Genomic DNA, 17127 nt, shown 5'->3' on the forward strand with positions numbered 1-17127 from the left:
GGATTAATGCATCACAGGCAGGTACAAGGAAGAGATACTACGCCTCTTTAAATTAGGTAAGACAAAAAGCTTTATTTTTCGCAACAGGTTTATTGACTTGTAATAGTAATTTAAGGTGGAATATGTGAACGTCGGGTCCAGTCGGGTCTGTGTCTTCCCGGCGGGTTCGGGTCCAGATTTTAAATAATATACGGGTCCGGGTCGGGTCCTGGTAGGCATTTCTCGGATCTACACGGGTCCGGGTCCAGTTTTTGAAATATTAGACGGGTCCGGGTCGGTTCGGTGTAGTACATTACGGGTCTCTTTCGGGTTCGGGCACGAATTTTTGGACCCGTGAAGACCTCTACTGTGATGGGCATTAATCTAAGAAGGAGAAAATAAGGTATCAAAATGGTGGAAATGAATGTCATGCAAAGCACCAGGTTCTTTTTCATTTCTGCAGTCTTAATGTAAGGCAGACTACATTTACTTCCTGCAAATTACCTTTATGGGGATTTTCCACTAAAGCCAGCCAGGACAGAGCAGTGGTGAGTATTAGTCAAGCTTACTGCAGGTCACACCTGTTACCGGAGGAATTACTTCTATGCAATCTAAATGTGAAGTGTCAGCTCCCCCACAGAATCCTGATTGCAGAAAGAAACGTTTCAGCACCAAATTCATTCTATGTTCCTGTCGTGTCTGTTAACAGCCAGCCTATTTATAAGCCTGCTTAACTCACAGAGCCTGGGGCCAGGCCATCTGACTCAATGACTGCAGTAAAATTCCTAATATACACCTTGGAAAACGTCTCCATTAGGATAAATTACTTTTTCCTTTTTCAAAAGGTGAGGCCATGGCATGCTAATTGGTCCCAATCAAGTTTGTAATCTAATCCAATTAGAGATTGACACTCTGCTCATGGAAACCTTAATTGGGATTTTGTGTCTGCATGAAGCTGTCAGTAAAAGAGTTATGGGGTGGAAATAATTTGTGTTCACTGTAAATTGGAACCAATCCTTACGAAAAAAGAAGTATATTCAAGTGTGTATATTAAAAATAGGAAAGTGTACTTTCAGTCTACTTTTTATGTACTTCTCAGAAATGTGCTATGTACTTCTCAGAAATATACTTAAAATGACATTTAAGTATGCTTGACTTATACTAAGAAAAAGTCAAAATATATTTGAGCTATATTGTTTTTATTGTTATACGGGGGGTGCTATTACACATCTTCTGTACAGAATTTCCAAAAAACACATGAAGAAGAAACCGAAACAACAGATGCTTCCACGTGTAATCTATCACAATCAGACATAAAACAGAATCAAAACTCTAACGTTATGGCAAAAATGTCAACCCATGAAGAGGTAATGACTGTCAAGATATGGTGTGTTGATCGAGTCCATCTACTGTATAGTACGTTTTGATTATCATTCAAAGCCTAATTCAGTCTTTTTTTTTCAGGTTTTTTTTTTTTTTATTATTATTTCTCTATTTTTGAAACGTATATACTTGCTTAAAGTTATTTTTAAAGTTTACTTAAAAGTATACTTTTATAAACTAGAAAGTGGGCCAATTTAGTGCCAAGGAGCATAGAAATAGTACAAGTATACTACTCGTACACTGATATCTGTATACTTATTACATAAAATAGACTTAAAAATATACTTGAACTTTACTTAAAGTGCATATTCCAGGTTAGAGACCCCAGTGAGTCTATGTATAGAAAAAATAATGTAGGAACCAGATTTTCTTTAAACTATACTTAAAAAAATATACCATTAAGGCTTCTGTAGTCGTTTTTGTGAGAGAATTTTACTTCCGCATCTGAAAACCGCCAAAACCGGAAGTGACGCAATAAGAAGGAGTGGGGTCCATAGGAAAACAATGGATCGCAAATGACAGTTCGATCTCTGAGGAAATTTTAAGTGTTTATTTACACTTATGATGGACTACAGATACAATTATGAGCCTGCTATGCTGCCAAGAGAGCAGTGACAGGCCAGGATTAGACAGAACAACGGTCAAAGGAGACAAATTCATTTGTGTGAGGAGAACAAGGCAGGTGTCTTGGTGAGAGATCAGTGTTAGCTTACAGAAATACACACGTTAGCTAACGATACGTAATCAGGCAATAGCAAAGCTAGTATTGATCGTCTCACTCAAAAAAATTATTCATTGGATGACCGTGATTTAATCATGCCACCTATATTCCATCTAAACAAACCAAATTAAGTCAACCAACCTTTATCATGTTATTTTAACACAAAATAGATGTGTTGGTTAAACATGATATTAACATTTCCATTAAACTCATTTGCACCTTTTTTTAGTTACATGTTCATTCTTAATTAATTTAGTGAGATTACTTTGAGTGTAGGATAATAACACCGAATCAATCAATCACAGTGCAGCTGCTCAATACAACTCATCATATAGACTTTTTTTAATTACAGTTTATCAAACACATCACAAACATATTTGAAATGCAATGTTACATTTCAAACCGTTTGTTTGTTTATTTGTTTGCTTTGTTCTAAAATATATCAGAACAAGTTCATTGACTCAAACTTGACAATTTATTACTCACGTACCTATCTAATGGTGCTACACTTCTGCAGCAGCTGACAGAGCAACATTTACCCATAATACACTGCAAAATCCTCAGCCAATGAGATGCAAATCTGTATTGGTTTTATTAATCTGTTACTTTTATGCAAAAATGTTATGTTGACTGAACAAATAATTAATAAAGTAAAGCTGACAATACACTCTTTTTTGTTGAATGAACTAGACTAAATTGAGTTCACAATGTTAAATAATTATTTTTAAGTAATCTCAACATGAACAGATTAAGTAAAATTGGCAAAGGTGAAAGTAAATTTTTTTGAGTGTATGAGTATTGATGCTTACCAGTAACCTAAACTATTAAGCGTTAATCGGGCATCTCAAACTTGTTAATATCAGACTCTAACATTATGTGATATAGCGGTTTCTCATCACCGGAGGAGAGAGAGAGAGATAAACACATTTTTGTTTCATTATGTGGGAAATGTTAAACATTACCATTTTTAATGTTTTTGAAAGAAGTTCATTCTGCTCATCAAGCCTGCATTTATTTGATCAAAAATACAGAAAAAAATGTAATATTGTGATATATTATTAAAATTTAAAATAATTGTTTTTAAATTTATTATACTTTAAATTATCATTTATTTCTGTGATGCAAAGCTGAATTTTTAGGATCATTATCACATGATCCTTTAGAAATCATTCTAATATGATGATTCATTATCAAAGTTGGAAACAGTTTTGCTGCTTAATATTTTTTCAGAACATGTGATACTTTTTTAGGATACTTTGATGAATAAAAAGTAAAAAAAAAAAAAAAAAAGAAGCTATGTTTTTAAAATATAAATATTTTGTAATAACAATATACACTACTGGTCAGTAATTTGGGGTCAGTAATTTTGTTTTCTTTCTTTTTTTAAAATAAAATCAATACTTTTATTCAGCAAGGATGTGTTAAATTGATAAAAGGTGATAGTAAAGAAAATATATTATTAGAATATATATTAATAGAATTATTTTTTTATTTGGAATAAATGCAGTTCTTTTTAACCTTTTATTCATCAAATATATTAGACAGCAGAACTGTTTCCAACACTCATAATAAATCAGAATATTAGAATGATTTCTAAATGATCATGTGATAGACTGGATGTTACATGTGACTGAAGGCTGGAGTAATGATGCTGAAAATTCAGCTTTGCATCAAAGGAATAAATTATTTTTTTTAAGTATATTCAAATAGAAAACTATTATTTTAAGTTGTAATAATATTTCACAATATTACTGTTTTTTCTGTATTTTTGATCAAATAAATGCAGGCTTGATGAGCAGAAGAAACCTCTTTCAAAAACATTAAAAATAGTAATGTTTCCAAACTTTTGGTCTGTACTGTATATATATATATATATATATATATATATATATATATATATATATATATATATATATATATATATATATATATATGTCACGATCATTAGATGGAGTGCCCATGAGCTTCAGTAGAGGGCACTCCAGTCAGGACCATTGCACCTCATTCTTCAGCCAATTTCCTTGCCACACCTGCACCTCATTTACACACACACATAAAAGCAGCACACTCACTCTCACTCACTGCGAAGTCTTGTTTAGCCAGTCTGACATTTCCGAGCGTTTTCCCTGTGTTTGTTATTTTTGTGTTTTGACCTTTTGGACTGTTTATTCCGACTCTGATTCTCCGCTGCCTGTCCCGATCTCTGCTTGTTTCTGGTAACGATTCTGGTTATCCCTGACATACCTGACGCCATTCCTGATCTCTGCCTGTATGACCATTCTGTTTAATAAATGCTGCATATGGATCCAAACGCCTCCGACTCCTTGTTACAATATATATATATATATATATATATATATTATTCAGATGCCATTGGTATAAGACATTTTGACAGCATATAGGCCTATGGCATTCTGAACAGGCACACCAGGAAGGCCTTACCTGCATGTGTTGTGTCAGGCATTATTAGACAGTTTCCAGAGGAAGAAGGACTTTATAAAGGTTTTGTATGGCCCCATTTTGGTGACAATCAATAAAAAATAATCACAATCACAAATGGTCTTACTGCAATAAAACTTATGAAGTTTACATCAGATAAATATCAAGCAGATCTACATTTTGGTAAATTGAATTCTGTTTTACTTATACAGCACTAAATCATCAAATATTATTTCCTAGCACTGTTAATGCCTAACTCAAAACACAACATTGCAGCTGTTAATATATATAACCAATGTGTTGTTAACGTGTTAAATCATGAATGCTGTGCTAGACACACAACAACAGCCTTATCTTGTTGATCCTCTGGAGGGATCTGAAAAGAGGAGCAGGTGTAGTGGAGGACAAGACAGTGATGTGTTTTCCTGGAGCCTGTGGTGACCTGCAGTATTCCTCTCTCAGATACTCCATGAGGCCTGATGCATATGCTGGAAAAAAACAAGCACAAGTTCAGATCATATTCACTGCAGATTCTGTCCTATTTCTTGTTAGGAAACCTGTGGACTTGATGTCCTGAAAGGCTGGAGTTAGTGCAACCTCCACAAATGCAATAATTTACCATGATGATGATAAATTGAAATAAAATAACTACCGAAAACACACTGACTCACGCCCGCTCAAAGCAGAGCACAGCACACAACTCCCTCTTGTGACGCAATATGACCTGATGTTAGAAAAAAAGCTTTTTTTTGAGAACTGTCAAGAAAAACCTTCACATTTTCTTCTAAATTTGTGCCCTCACATCATGTAAAATATTTTCAAATCCTGCATTAACAGTTCATATGTTTTTTTCATACAAGGTTATATATTAATTAGATTTTTTTTTACCTGCAATATGCACTTTAAAAGGAGCACTCCATTATTTTTGAAAATAAAAATTGAAATTTTTGAAAAACTCATTTTCCAAGACTCCTAGAGTTAAACAGTTGAGTTTTACCATATTTTAATCCATTCAGCCGATCTCTGGGTCTGGCAGTAGCACTTTTAGCTTAGCTTAGCATAGATCATTGAATCTGATTAGACTGTAAGCATCTGGCTCAAAAATGACCAAAGAGTTTTGATATTTTTCCTATTTAAAACTGGACTCTTCCATAGTTACATTGTGTACTAAAATCGAGGGAAAATGAAAAGTGATTTTCTAGGCAAAAATGTCTAGGAACCATGGCTGCAGCGGGCGCAGTGATACTACGCAGCACCTGAAAATAAGCCCTAGCAACTCTGCTATTGCTGCAACTACACAAACTAGATGGAGACTATTCTCAGACACTGCGTAATTTCAAAAGACATTTTCACATGTGAGTTTCATAGACAATTAGAAATGCATGCAAGTTTGGAAAAATAAGTAGGTACATAAAGATTGACAGTACTTTAAATTTTTTATCAAACTTCTGAAATGCAAGAAATCAAGAATTTATTAATTATATCTACGCAACCAACAATCAATTAAGCAAATGGATTTCTTCCATGTTTAGGGCCCACTGTGTTAAGCTAGTGCATCTTACACAGTTGATGTAATATGATGCCCTCTTCACAAAATCTGGATTCCACACCTCCCCGGCTGTGTGAGAGGAAGCTTTACCCTGGTGGATCCGCAGGGTTTTCATGAACAGGCAGATGGAGAAAATATTGTTGACATTAAACTGTTCCTCTTTTAAGGAATTGTTGTGACAAGGTGGAGCTCCCATCACTCGAAATAGCAGCTGTGTACTGTTTACAAAGAGGCCCAAAGCAATGTTTGTTTCCATTGAAATGGTGGCAACCATCTCCCTCTGTCTTTCCCCTCACTGCTGCTTCTTTGTAATGAAAAAGCTGCTCACATTAGAAGTTCCGCCTCATATTTTGCTGTCATTTGTTTTTCTTCATTGCACCGTTTCCACCAGAATAATTTAGTATGTACTGGAAAGGCTTTCATTTCAAAAGCAAACATCATTAGTTCCTATTTGCAGCGTCAAAAAATGGACGAAACCCTCCCACCCCGCCCAACACTTCCATCTGTATTGTCCTCAGTATAATTGTGAGTTCAGTTAGCAAGTTAAAAACGCAAACTGGTGGAACCTTGAAAAAGGAAGCTAATGATTTGTCTGTGTGAAATCTTCAATGGTGAGACAAATCAATGAGCTATTCCAGGTTCATAATTACTGCTCTTTTTGCCAGCATAAGGAAAATCAATAAAGTCAAGTACATGAAGCACACAGCACCCTGTTGTGTTGTACAGAGCAAACAGACAACATGCAATTCGCTATACAGTCAGTCTCTAAACAGACCCCATCACACATGCCATTTATCATTATTGTTATTATGGTAACGCTTTAGTATAGGAACCAATATGTTTTTATCCCCTCAGGCATATGGAATACAGTTTTTAAACACTAAGACCCATTTAGCTGAATGTGACAAATAGAAAGGCAGAACATTTTAAGTGCTCTCTTTTCATAAGTGACAAAACTGCACACACCATCTTTCCATGGCCTTTGACTCTGACTTTTTTTTTTCACTTGACCGGCACCGATCTCATGTAGTCAGCTTTAATGACATATTTCCTGCAGATAACAATTGCACATTACCACTCTTCATGGTGTAGCACAGCATTTACTTTTATTCCTGTATATGTACAGTACAATTTGCTAACCTTAATTCTAATAATAATTTATTGTCATACAGTAATGCCACTGATAAATTTATCCTGACATTTCTTTCAAAGCTAAACAACAAATCTCATGCTGTCCGAAAAATATCTGACCCATGTGCAGCTGAGATGACTGACAGAATGCAAAATGCATAAAAATGCAAGATGTCAGTGAAACTCAATGATGTGCCTATAGCCATCCCTTTTTTATTATCATCCTCATAAAGTGAGGCAGTCAACCCCAGCACCCCACTCCAATCTATTCCAATCTATCTCCAAAGCACAGATCATATCTCCAGTGAGGTTTGAGAAAAGAAGAAACTTTCATCTGACAAATGGTACCACTTTCCCCACTGTCTTGTGAGAATGTATCTTTCTCCATAAATCTGTTGATGACAAGCACCCTTTTTCTTTCACCCAACTTATCGCAGCTGCTCCTCTTACAAATGGGCCTCTCTCGTCTGCTCGCAGACAGACAGGCTTCTCCGGCACGCAGACGCACCTTTCATCTTAGACTAGGCGCAAATGTCACAAATCTACGTCAGGTGTCCGAACAACCACTGTGAGAGTGAGACATTTGCACTGTAAACAAGAAGACAATAAAACAGATTTCTTATATAATGTCAAAAAAAATAAAAATAAAAAAATATATATATATATATATATTCACTTCAAGAGCCACACTCTTACCCCTCCTCCCCTTTCCGACCTTTATTTTTCTTTTTGATGCTCATTCGTTAGTAAGGTAGATTAAAAGAAAAAAAATGTTAGAGACATCAGAAGACTGAAATATATTTTATTCATATATCTTGGTTAATTCAGAGTAGAAGCTTTCATGGAGATCCCTTTGTGCTAATAAAGGTGTGGAGGAGAAAGGTGAAACAGTAAAAGGGAATATTCTTTTGCTCTTAAGTTGAGCACTTTGTGCCTAGGAAACTAATTTCAGCTGCACTATTTTGGGTTTTATCATTGCATACCTGATCTTTGTGTTAATCTGTGAAACACCTCTATGCCATTTGTACAGTAAGTAATAAGGATATATCCCTCATAACAATGTGTGGGTAGTTGCTATTTGCAACATCACAGCAATTATACTGCAGTTCGGCTGTTAACAGACTCCTTCATGTTTACAAATCACTCAGCTGGAAATGCACCCTACATTGAGCTGAGCTATTAAATGGACTGCTTGTTTCCACCAAAAGATGCTTTTAAATTTTGCTAATAATATCTTCTTTCGGCCCTTTCCTAAAAGCCAAATTACAATTTCATAAGCTGAACTCACATTTCTATCCCTAGAATCTTTATTATAATTGTCTGTATGATTGCTGCTACGGCTTCTTTATTCTCTGTGCACTTAATTTTTGTCACGAGTGCTGCTTTCTGTCTGAGAGCACACAGCACCCACACGAAACATAACTTTATATTCTTATAGATGTGCACTTAAGGAAAATGTAGGCGCTTTTATACTTTTTCCACACCAAAATACACTTCTGAAAAGAGGAATAAAATGTGATCCCTTGTTCAATGTGCTCTCTGTATTTTTTCCCACTCATTAAAAAGTTATACACAAGAAATTGCAGGATATGTTTATGAGGTTAGCTCACATGTTTAAATGACTAGTTTAAAAAAAAAAGCTGATTTATTCATGGACTATCTATCAGCATATAGCCATCTTGAGATTACATGACTAGCAGTATTGGGTTTAAATGTATTATAATTAATCACGTAGTCAGATTACCTTTTTTCAAGTATAGTAAACTAGTACTAGGAAACTAGTAAAGTAACACGGTTTTTTTTTTTTTTTAATTTACAAGAAAATATACTTTTTACTATTTAAAAAAAGTAATGCTAGTTACTTTGTTTTCCAATTTATTGACTTACAAGTCTCCTGTCCCCATATTGGGAGAAATCGGAAGTGCAGACGTATTGTGTGTGCTGTGTGAACATGATTAGTTCTATACTTAATGTAAATGCGCATTAATGCAACCCAAAAAATTTGTATTCATCAAAATGAATTAAAACAGTGAAATGCAAACTCAGAATATGATGCAAACCTGCAGTAATTAAATGTTAAATAACACAAATGTATCTAATCCCATTTTATTAACTAATGTCTTTGCTGCTGACCTTTGATGATTGTGCTTCATTGTTTTTTTGTTTTTATTGCTGAAAGAGTGTTGAACTGTCTTCTCCTGTGTTCTACTGTACAGACGTGAATTTACTTTTCCATTCATGAAACTTTTTGGTGTGAAAGGGCTTTTAGATTTGCTATAAATAGAACTTATTATATTAAAAACAATCAAGCCCTGATCATATTTGAAAAGTAACACAAAAGTAACGTAACATTACTTTCCATTAAAAGTAATTAAGTAACGTAATTAGTTACTTGTTTAGGGAGTAACACAATATTGTAATGCATTACTTTTAAGAGTAACTTTCCCCAATACTGATGACTAACCAAGCCTTTCAGAAGAGATAATCTGGCCATTTCATGACCCCTTTTGTAAGAACATAAGAAGTTTGTAAGAACTTATCTAAGTACAGTACGATACTTTAAAAATTTTAGAAAGAATGTCTCAAAATTTTAAGACAAAGAATAACAGGCTTTGTTTTTATCTGTGTTGTATTTCGATTACCGTATTAATCATAATAAGCAACATTTTTTTTTTTCTTTGTGACTGACTTGAGGGGAGTTCATCACTTTGTGTACATATTATTTAAACATACAGTGTAAAGATAGTTATTTTATTGCTCACTGGTGTCACGGAAAGTACCCATTATATTATAATGCTTAATATTTACAACAATCTAATAAATTCTTTAAACGTCTTACTTATGGGGACTTATGGGGACTTTTTTTTAAGTGTTATCCACCCTTAAAAGTTTTTTACAATGATTTTTAAGAACGTTCTTTTCAGGAATTCAGAATCTTTTTAATTGTTTTTCTTTACAATCTTTGAGAACATTCTTAAATAAAATATATATATATATATATATATTATTTATTCTAAAGTTAGATAAAATAACAAGAAAATAGCAGTTTCTGAAAAAAGAAATTATAAAAAAATGTTTCTGACTATTTATTTTAAAATGACTCTATGACAATTTGACAACCACTAGGCAAAGCTGCATCTGAATCAAATTAGCTCTAATTTATTATGATTTTAATCATCAGTGTGTTTTTAATTTAATTTTCACTGGGGTAATGATTTAGAGAAAGAATGTCTTCAGAGAAATAAGAGGGATTTGATGAGCCTATGAGAGACATCAAGTCCTTGTATCATAGTGGTTAAAATGAGGTATACACAACAAGATGAGCAAAGAGTCTCAGACAGCGTGGATATTTCTTTTTATGCTTCAAAGAATCTTAGTTAAAAATTGTATGGTGTGACTTGAGGCAGTCTTTAGGTTTTAGCTCCTGTCATTTGAAAGTAGTAACTAGTGCTGTGGGACTCCTCGCCTGCTCGCAGCTCATTTAGCTGATGTGTTTGTCCCTGGTGGCTTATAAGCTAAAGTGACTTATGCATACAGTGTTTTAATTGCTAATACAACAATACTCTTTTATTTGTCAGTGATCTATAAGACCTCTTTAAGTCTTTTATTTTCTGACTGAAGTATTTTTTTTTTGACCCAGCACAGGTATCATATTTTGTTACTGTAAATACTTAGTGTAATTAATGTGTCATGGCGACTCATGCTAAGTGTTTTACACTGGAAGTTAATCATGCATAGATGGTAAGAGCATTCCCAAGACAAAGGTTAATATTAGCACAGAGAGTCTCTTCGTCTAACATCTTAATTAACCAAGTAGCCTCTCTGTCTAGTCACTTTTTACTCATCAGTGTAAATGGTGAAAGGGTAGTGAAAGCCACAGAGAGAGAGGTTAGATCAACATTTGTACTTCATTATACTTCATGTAGATAGTAAGAGCTGTGAAGATGTACAATGCAATAGAGGGTGTTAAGTGCCACCGGCTTATAAAATAGTGAAAACTGAGCAGTGTGGATAAAACTGATCAGGTGAACAGTTGATTTTGGAAATGATTAGATTATCTGTTTGATCAAAAAAAAAAAAAGTTTTCTTTTTGATTTTCGACTGAATATGTTTATGTCTTTTTATGTACTGTATCTTATACAATTAGAACACATTATAGGGACGAATTCCCAATTAATAACTAGTTGCTTATTAGCAAGCCTATTATTAACATATTGGCTGTTTATTAGTGGTAATAAAGCACATATTCAAATTAGGAGCTTTTATTGAGGAAAAAGTCATAGTTTATGGTTTGTTAATGGTGAGAACTGGATCTTAAAGTGTGACTGAACACTTTAACACATTTTTTTTTTATTTAAGGTAATTTTATTTTGTGATTAAAAAATTACCTGATCCCTTGCTATGAATGAATAAATAAATAAATATGACCTCTGCTGAAAAGCTTGTTTAAACGTGAAAAGACTGGACAATATTATTTTTGAAGTGACCGTGAGAGTTGCAGACTTCCAGCAATATGAGTTCCAGTGACTACTGGTGTCAATATGTGGATGTGTCCAGTGAAATGGCAAAATATATCTTACCTACCAATGGTATATAAATATATAACTAACAATGGGAATGAAGATAGTGGATCTTCTGTCATCTTTATTGAGTGATGGCAAGTTGATTAAGTTAAGTCTTACAGTGACTGACAGTAAGTTTTTTTCCTATTTTATATGACATGTTTCTGACCAGTTTTCCTGAACAACAGTGTAACTCGCTGATTAACTACATAGTGTGATGTATTGTTGCAGAAACAAGTCAGTAATGACTTTTTACTGAAAAGCTTTGTCACACATTCATTGTTCAAACCTTGTTGATTAGAACTGGCTTTAAAGAGTAAAACAGGTAATGGAGAAATAACATCTGCTAATTAATCAGCTCATCATCAAATTAATGTAAAAATTGCTGTAAATTTCAAACATGGCATTAATTCTTCACTATTTTTGCTCCCTTACGTCACTCCAGGGTTCCCCCGTAAATATGTATGCACATGAGCAGTCTTTAAAATGTTACTTTAAACCTCTTAACAAATTAAAAGATATAGAATGAAATTAGTATTTGTACAGAAAGATCTAGATTGCACTAAATATCAGCTGTTTATTTTGCCCGAGTGCATAATCTATGTAAGTCCATATGTCATACTAACATGAAACTCTGCTTCTAACCATGTCGAGAGCTGCAGCTCCACCACAGAACTTTGCAATGCTGTTTGCCAATGTTCTTAAGAGCAATGGATTCAGAAAAATCCAAATAATTTTATGGTAATGAGAGAATGTACGGCCATAGTTGGCCAACTAATATTGGGAAACACCTCAGTCCTGTCACGTACGTTGATACAAGAAACGAGGAGAGATCCAAATGCAGGTATGAGATTTATTTAAAGGGCAAATCCAAAGGGGTAAACAGTCCAGGCAGGGTCAAAACCAGAAAATACAATAACACGAACACAAAACAAGAACACACGGAAAGAGCAGACTATGAACTGTTTCTCACATACAACAAGGACTCCGTGACAAAGACTCAGACAGACCAGGTATAAATACACAAAAGGATAATGGGGAAACAGGAGACAGGTGGGGAACAATCAATTAACTAAACAAGGAGGAAGGTGACCAAATAAGGAGACAGGAAGTGATAATATGATAAACACCGTGGGAACTGAGGACACCTAGTGGAAACCCAGGGAACACAACCCAGACACTGTGACAGTACCCCCCCTCTACGGAGCGGCTCCCAGACGCTCCAAGACAGACACAAAACAGAGACCAGGAGGGAGGCGGACAGGTGGAGCTTCAGGGGGAGGGATGGAGGGCCAGACTAACAGAGGGGAACAGGAACAGAAGTGAACACATAAAACATAAAACAAAAACAACAACATGAAGCCCCCCAGGGCGGAGCGGAAGACCACCACAACCGTGTAGTCAACGCCAGGGTCCCCTAGGGCGGAGCGGAAGACCACCACAACCGTGTAGTCCGAGCGAGAGCCCCCCAGGGCGGAGCAGAAGACCACCACGTCCGTGTAGTCAATGCCAGGGTCCCCCAGGGCGGAGCGGAAGACCACCACGTCCTCGTGGTCGATGCCAGAGTCCCCCAGGGTGGAGCAGCAGCCCACCCAGTGACTTGACTTGACTCTGAACGTTCAACGGTGACCCGCCTTGTCTCTGAACGTTCAACGGTGACCCGCCTTGTCTCTGGAAGGTCCCCGGTGACCGGCCCTGACTCTGGAAGGTCCCCGGTGACTGGCCCTGACTCTGGAAGGTCCCCGGTGACTGGCCCTGACTCTGGAGGGTCCCCGGTGACTGGCCCTGACTCTGGAGGGTCCCCGGTGACTGGCCCTGACTCTGGAGGGTCCCCGGTGACTGGCCCTGACTCTGGAGGGTCCCCGGTGACTGGCCCTGACTCTGGAGGGTCCCCGGTGACTGGACCTGACTCGACTCTGGAGGGTCCCCGGTGACTGGACCTGACTCGACTCTGGAGGGTCCACTGGGACCTGACTCGACTCTGGAGGGTCCACTGGGACCTGACTCGACTCTGGAGGGTCCACTGGGACCTGACTCGACTCTGGAGGGTCCACTGGGACCTGACTCGACTCTGGAGGGTCCACTGGGACCTGACTCGACTCTGGAGGGTCCACTGGGACTAGCCCTGACTCTAGATGGTCGACGGTGACTAACCCTGACTCAGGAGGGTCCATGAACACCTGACTCGACTTTGGACTGCCTGTGGAGACGTGAGATGCCTCGGCTTCGGACACCGCCTCGGCATCGGGCACCGCCTCGGCCTCGGTCCCCGCCTCGGCCTCCGGAACTGCCTCGGCCTCCGGAACGGCCTCGGTCCCCGCCTCGGCCTCCGGAACGGCCTCGGTCCCCGCCTCGGCCTCCGGAACGGCCTCGGTCCCCGCCTCGGCCTCCGGAACGGCCTCGGTCACCGCCTTGGCCTCCGGAACGGCATCTGGCACCGCCTTGGCATCGAGCACCGCCTCGGCCTCCGGAACAGCTTCGGGCACCGCCTCGGCCTCCGGAACAGCATCGGGCACCACCTCGGCCTCCGGAACAGCATCGGTCACCGCCTCGGCATCGGGCACCGCCTCGGCCTCCGGAACAGCGTCGGGCACCGCCTCGGCCTCCGGAACAGCATCGGGCACCGCCTCGGCCTCCGGAACAGCATCGGGCACCGCCTCGGCCTCCGGAACAGCGTCGGGCACCACCTCGGCCTCTGGAACCACCTCGGCCTCCTGAACGGCAGCGGCCCGCTCGGGAATGTCCTCCTGGACGACAGCGGTCTGCATGGGAACGTTCTCCAGGCTTTGAGGAACGGTAGGCGCCTGTCTCCTCCTCCTCCGCCCTCTATGATGGCGAGTCGGTGGCACCTTGTCCGGAGACTCAGGCGTTGAGTCGGCCATCTTGTGCTGTGGCGCTGGGCTGGCAGCCATCTTGTGCTGTGGCTCTAAGCTAGCGGCCATCTTGTGCTGTGGCGCTGGGCTGGTGGCCATCTTGTGCTGTGGTGCTGGACCCGCGGTAATCATGGGCAGTGTCGCTGGCTTTCTCCTTCTGCCCTGGTGAGACGGCGGCTCTGGTCCCTCCCACGTGAGCCCAGAGTCAAAGGGGGGCCATGGTGGAGAGCGATGCTGGGCTTCCTCTCGCCCACCTCCTCCTCGGCGCCCTCCCCTGGTCCCGCGAAACACGACAAGGCGGGTTCCCTCAAATTGAATGCTTCTCTCCCGCTCGGTGGCTGGGGAAGAAGCGTAAATCGACATACCGCTGGATCTCAAGGTGACGGAGTCCTTCTGTCACGTACGTTGATACAAGAAACGAGGAGAGATCCAAATGCAGGTATGAGATTTATTTAAAGGGCAAATCCAAAGGGGTAAACAGTCCAGGCAGGGTCAAAACCAGAAAATCCAATAACACGAACACAAAACAAGAACACACGGAAAGAGTAGACTATGAACTGTATCTCACATACAACAAGGACTCCGTGACAAAGACTCAAACAGACCAGGTATAAATACACAAAAGGATAATGGGGAAACAGGAGACAGGTGGGGAACAATCAATTAACTAAACAAGGAGGAAGGTGACCAAATAAGGAGACAGGAAGTGATAATATGATAAACACCGTGGGAACTGAGGACACCTAGTGGAAACCCAGGGAACACAACCCAGACACTGTGACAAGTACAGTATGGAGGTTGCTGGAAATGTGAATTAGGCTTCACGTGTTAAAAAAGTAGGTTGGTGATTTTAACGGTTTGTTGGGTTTTAAAAGTTAAACTGAGCCATGAAACTCCAAATGGTTTGTTGCTACTAATAAGTCGGAGGTTGTGTGTCACTTGAAAATCTTGCTATCAAGGTCATGTGTCACGCGAAATCCAGGGCTGACAACCTTTGCAGTAAGTGAATGTCTCCATTACTCCATCAGTGCAAATTAGATGCACAAATTATTCAGAACATTTCGTCCATCATCAGCGGCTCTGAAAAGTGCTTACTGGGGTTAACATACCACAGAGAGCTTAAAGTGCACTTATTAATTTCAAAGAAAATATTAAACACTGCCGAAGCGTGCGGCCTCGGCAGATCTCAAGTGGTCATCCACGCTAAACTGGTGGTAAGATTTACCAATGAGCCCAAGCGGGCTCTGCAAATCGACTTGCCATCCTCAAACAAATTAATGAAAATTCAGTTGCAGCGAGTGGCCCTCCCATACCCTTAGCACTACCCTTAGCGCATTTGAAAAAATCCTCCTGACTGACATGGATTTATGATAGACCTTGAGACAGTCGTAAAAAAGTCAGTCAATGTACATCCCAATGTACTGTGTTAATATGAAGAAACTGATTCTTGATTCTCCAGTGCTATTTTTAATTACAAGCTGCATTGTTTTACAGTTGTGAAATTGTGACTAATACCAATAAATAGATAATTACTTTCATATTGTGGTAAATAAAATAAATCTTCAATTCAGTCTAATTTGTTTAAGAAATGCCAAAAACTAAAATGCCACAAATAAATGTAGTCATTATTATATTAGCATGCAGTGTTAAAATAGATCATTTTAAGTTTTGCTCTATATAATATTTAACAGTGCAATTTTATTTTTTATTTTTTTTATTTTATTTTATTTTTATTTACGATCAACTTTATTTTAGCATTAGATGATGACAAAATCAATATATATTATCAATATAAGTTAAATATCCAATAACGAGGGATACCTATATCGACTGATAACCAATAGGAAACCAATATATTGTGCATCCCTACATTTAACAAGACAAAGTTTAAATTTTCAAATGATAAAACTTCAAAATTGTGACAAAAATGTTAAATGATAGTGGGAAATTGTGTTGAACTGTGCATTACTAAAACAAAATTCAAGCATTAAAAAAATCATTTTGACATCAGACGCTTAAAGTCATTGCAAACATTTCTCAGAAAAAGTAAAGTGAGTTAGGAAAATGCAGACATACTGTATGTTTGATATTTTGATATATAAAGGTGACATTCATACTCTTTACAGTTCAACTTGGGAACTTAGACTACAGGATAGACACATAACCCTGAAGTTTACATGTATGTGAGATATTTGTATGCTGTATTATTGTCCTTGCTTCATCCTTCATTACTGAGCAGCGAATGCAGCATTCAAAGTGAGTAAATCTTTCTGGGTCTCAAGCTGTTGACCTAATCTTTCTCTACCAATCTCCTGCACTCTTTTTCTCTTTCTTGATCATACAACGCCTATCTCAGCCCTGCTGAATGCCCATGGCATGCCCTGACTTGCCTTCTCATTGACTTCCACCAAACAGTAGAGTCCAGGGCCAAAATAATTTGTATCTGTTCCATAAATCATTAAAGACTGTCATGCTATGTTCTACACTCTT

This window comes from Carassius carassius, chromosome 17, assembly GCF_963082965.1.
Source record: "Carassius carassius chromosome 17, fCarCar2.1, whole genome shotgun sequence".
NCBI classification, from domain to species: Eukaryota; Metazoa; Chordata; class Actinopteri; order Cypriniformes; family Cyprinidae; genus Carassius; species Carassius carassius.